The following is a 4,968-nucleotide window of genomic DNA, read 5'->3' on the forward strand; positions in this document are numbered from 1 at the left end:
GGGTCCCCTTGGTGGTTTTTTTGAGTGTGGCCATGGCTCACCCCTTGAATAATTGACATAACAGTACATCCAATGACATATCCGACATTAGTGGTGTTGTAGTTATGTGGGTCCAGGTGTTGGGTAACTCCACTTCCCAGCATGATGTGCAACATTAATTTATAGATTGTTTTGTTCATAGTGAGTGAGGCCATGCGGATGCATGCTTTACAAACATAGCTTTAGGCCTATAATTTGTACAGCAATGTCCTAACTTTAAAATAGTAAGGAGTGCTTAAGCCGCAACAATGTCATAACCCTTAAATAGCACAGCCTAATTGTGAGGTTAGAGGTGAGTCCCCCAAAACAAAACTACCAATTGGGATACAGCATACATTCATCCAAGAAGGAGGAATCTATTTAATGTTATGTAATATGTACAGTATGTGTGTGTTAACATATTAGTTTTTAGTACTGTGTTTACAGCATACCCTTCTTCAATGTAGTTGAAAAATGTATGTGGCCTTCACACTTAACTCACAACTTCTTATTATGTACAAATACAACAAACATTTGTGTATATTATATATTCAATATAATGTTTTTTTTTTTTTTCCCTTCACTACAGACACTGAACAGCACCAGGAAAATGTGGCCCAGATTATGCAGGAAATATTTTTAACCCTGCTTTATTTAAACATTCTTTTTTTTGCGCCTGGAGGCCCTCTTTTAATTTTTTTTTTTGTTTTTTGTTTTTATGTTTCACAAAAATAAAAGTTTATATTCAGTTAGAAGTTGCCTGTGTTTTTAATTATACAAATGTTAGAGGGTTTGTAAGGGCAGGTACATACAGATGTGTAATTTAACTTATATTTGTAATTTGAGGTGAGGGGTAACGATTGCTGTGTGAATGTGTGTGTTTTTGAGTTAAATAACACATAGTGAAAATGCATGAATGTTTAATGTTGTTAGATTAAAACATCACACATAACATCAGGGTAGGTATACATGTTACACATTTTGGACAAACTAATTATGGACATAATTTATTACATACACACAAACACCAACATAAAATTATTTAAAAGTAAAAGCAATGTGGGGACACATAGATAGTGATAAAAATGCCACATTAGAACATAACAAATATACATGTAATGAGGGTTAAAATGTTGTTTTATTAGGGTCTTTATTAAGGTAGACAATTGAGTTAATAGAAAACAATAATTGAATAACAATTAGAATAATTAATTAATTGTCTTCATTATAGTTGAAAGGCAAGATTTGCAGGTCCATATATGTGAAGGGTATGCCAGCGCGCACGGACGTACGCTCACTCTCTCGAGCGGTGACATACGCTGAGTTTTCCATTGAAAACAATAGAGACCCATCCGTGCACGGTGGCGTATGCTCAGATAGCCGCAAGAAGTCGGTGGGAAGACGGACGAGAGACGTCCGTAAACGGTGGCGTACGCTCTGTTGTACGCCAGTTGTCGGTGTGTAAGGGGTGATCCGTCCGTGTACATTGGCGTACGCTCAATTGTACGCCACTCCCCTTCGATGTTGTTTCTGGCCGTACGTATGCGGCTGATTTGTGGGTGGACTTAACCTCAACGGCCGCGTACGGAGAGCGTACGTTAATATGGAACGTACGCACGTTTGGCCGCACAAACCAGAATAACCCCCATAATTACATAACCAGTCTCAAATGGATCGTCAGTGTTATTCCTGCAATATTCTATGGTTGTTTTGAAGAATGTCATGAAATTAGTCGTTATGGAAAATAGCAGAGATCCCATTATGATCTGAGGAACAGAAGATATGAACCTTGCTCTGATACGGTGGAGGAACTGGTGGGAAACCTTCACCAAAGTCACAGAGTAGAAGACCGAGAGCCAGGTGGTGTTCCAGAAGCTAACAATAAAAAGCACATGTTGTACCATATACATGAGTAGTATCATGTTCTTACCCAACATCAGGTAAGTCCCAAAGTACTGAAAGCTGCCATGAGCGGTCATCATGCCCTGTAACAGGAGGTTTGTCACCGCTGTACCCCACTGGGTTTTATCACACACACCCGGATTACTGATCTCTCTCCTGTGTCTGATGTACACACTGACTACTGCGCAGCCTGCGATGGTCCCAGTTATCCCAGTGATCATCGTGATAATGATATTAGTAAGAATCACAGCTGATGCCATTGTCTCTCAGTGTCTGATCCTGGTCTGACTTCTCTTTAGTAATTATTAGTGTACTAGGTGATTCATCGCGCCCTCCGGGCGCTCTTCACACCGTCGTGAGGGGCTTCGCCCCATTAGAAGTAGAAAGATATGTGAGTGTGAGATACTGTATAGTGTAATTTGCTGAATAATGTGCTTAAAGTGCATTTGAGAGCATAAATGTTTTTTAATGAAAGTGCATATAAGGTACGGATGTGTGTGTGTGTAGTTGTGAGTATAGGAGGCACGGAGGTGTGTGTGAGTAGTTGTGAGTATTGGAGGCATGGATGGGTGTGTGTGTATTTTTGAGGCATGGATGGATGGGTGTGTGTGTGTGTGTGTGTATGTATTTGTTTGCATTAGAGGCATGGCTGGGTGTGTGTGTGTGTATAGTTGTGAGTATTGGAGGCATGGATGGGTATGTGTATTGGAGGCATGGATGTGTGTGTGTAGCTGTGAGTATTGGAGGCATAAGTGTGTGTGTGGCTAAACGCACACTAAATAGTGTGCAATGAAATGTTTAAGGGAGGAGAGGTGTTTTAGAAAAGGCGTTGGTGGTGTAGTGGTATGGGGTGGTGGGTGGTACTTACATATGGTGTTGGAGAGTGAAGTTTGGTGCCAGCAGGTGGTGGAGAGTGTAAATAGATGTGGGGATGTGTTAGGTGAAGTAGTGCGAGGTGCATGCGTATTGCAGATGTGAGTGTGAAATGTGAGGTTTAGTAAATGGTGTAGGGTGCTGGAGTTAATAGAGATATAGGGTAAGTAGTGTGAAGGCTGTGTCATGTAGTTGGGAGTATTAGAGGCATAGATGTGTGTGTGTGTGTGTGTGTGTGTGTGTGTGTGTATGTAGTTGGTAGTTTTGGAGGCATGGATGGTTATGGGTGTGTGTGTAGTTGGGAGTATTGGAGCTATGAATGGGTGTGTGTGTGTAGTTGTGAGTATTGGAGGCATGGATGGATGGGTGTGTGTTTGTGTGTGTATTTATTAGTATTGGATTCATGGCTGGGTGTGTATGTGTAGTTGTGAGTATTGGAGGCATGGATGTGTGTGTGTGTGTGTATTGGAGGCATGGATGTGTGTGTGTGTGTAGTTGTGTGTGTGTGTGTGTATATTGCACACAATATAGTGTGCAATGAAATGTTTAAGGGAGGAGAGGTGTGTTAGAAGAGGCGTTGGTGTAGTGGTATGGGGTGGCAGGTGGTACTTACATATGGTGTTGGATTGTGTAGTTTGGTGGCAGCAGGTCGTGGAGAGTGTACATAGATGTGGGGATGTGTTAGATGAAGTAGTGTGAGGTACATGTGTATTGCAGATGTGAGTGTAAAATGTGAGGTAGTGTGTTTTGTGAGTGGTGTAGGGTGCTGGAGTTAATAGAGATATAGGATAAGTAGTGTGAAGCCTGTGTAGTTGGGAGTATTGGAGGCATCAATGGGTGTTTGTGTGTGTGTGGGTGAGTGAGTTGGTAGTATTGGAGACATGTATGGGAATGGGTGTGTGTGTGTGTAGTTGTGAGTATTGGAGGCATGAATGGGTGTGTATGTAGTTGTGAGTATTGGAGGCATGGATGGGTGTGTGTGTGTGTGTGTGTAGTTGTGAGTATTGGAGGTACGAATGTGTGTGTGTGTGTGTAGTTGTGAGTATTGAAGGCACGGATGGGTGTGTGTGTAGTTGTGAGTATAGGAGGCATGGAGGGGTGTGTGAGTAGTTGTGAGTATTGGAGGCATGGATGGGTGTGTGTGTGTATATTTTTGAGGCATGGCTGTGTGTGTATAGTTGTGAGTATTGGAGGCATAAGTGTGTGTGTGTGTGTGTGGCTAAATGCACACAATATAGTGTGCAATTAAATGTTTAAGGGAGGAGAGGTGTGTTCGAAAAGGCATTGGTGGTGTAGTGGTATGGGGTGCTGGGTGCCATAAGCCTACCCAAGTAGTACATGGTTAGTGAGAGTGCGGCGTGAGCAGGTTATAGAGGGTGGGGCTGTCCGGCACCCCATAGGTAGAGAGGCGTTGGTACTGTAGTGGTATGGGGTGGTGGGTGCCATACGCCTGCTAAAGTAGTAAATGCAGCACGGTAATGTTTAAGGGGTAGCTGCTGTTTTACTACTTTAGCACACCTATTATGGCACCCACCACCCCAGTGGATCGCAGAAAGAGATAGAGAGGGATCGCAGAGAGAGAGAGAGGGATCGCAGAGAGAGAGAGAGAGTTCGCAGAGAGAGAGAGAGAGAGAGAGAGGGATCGCAAAGAGAGATAGGGATCACAGAGAGAGATCGAGAGAGAGGTATCGCAGAGAGAGAGAGAGAGAGGGATCGCAGAGAGAGGGATCGCAGAGAGAGAGGGGGGATCGCAGAGAGAGAGAGAGGGGGATCGCAGAGAGAGAGGGATCACAGAGAGAGAGAAAGAGGGATCGCAGAGAGAGATAGAGAGGGATCACAGAGAGAGATAGAGAGGGATCGCAGAGAGAGATCGAGAGGGATCGCAGAGAGAGATAGAGAGGGATCGCAGAGAGAGAGGGATCGCAGAGAGAGAGGGATCGCAGAGAGATAGGGATCGCAGAGAGAGAGGGATCGCAGAGAGAGAGGGATCGGAGAGAGGGATCGCAGAGAGAGATAGAGAGAGAGGGATCGCAGAGAGAGATAGAGAGAGAGGGATCACAGAGATAGATAGAGAGAGAGGGATCGCAGATAGAGGGATCGCAGAGAGAGATAGATAGATAGAGAGGGATCGCAGAGAGAGATAGAGAGAGAGGGATCGCAGAGAGCGAGGGATCG

The sequence above is a fragment of the Crinia signifera genome, chromosome 7 (assembly GCF_055691185.1).
Source record: "Crinia signifera chromosome 7, ASM5569118v1, whole genome shotgun sequence".
NCBI lineage: Eukaryota > Metazoa > Chordata > Amphibia > Anura > Myobatrachidae > Crinia > Crinia signifera.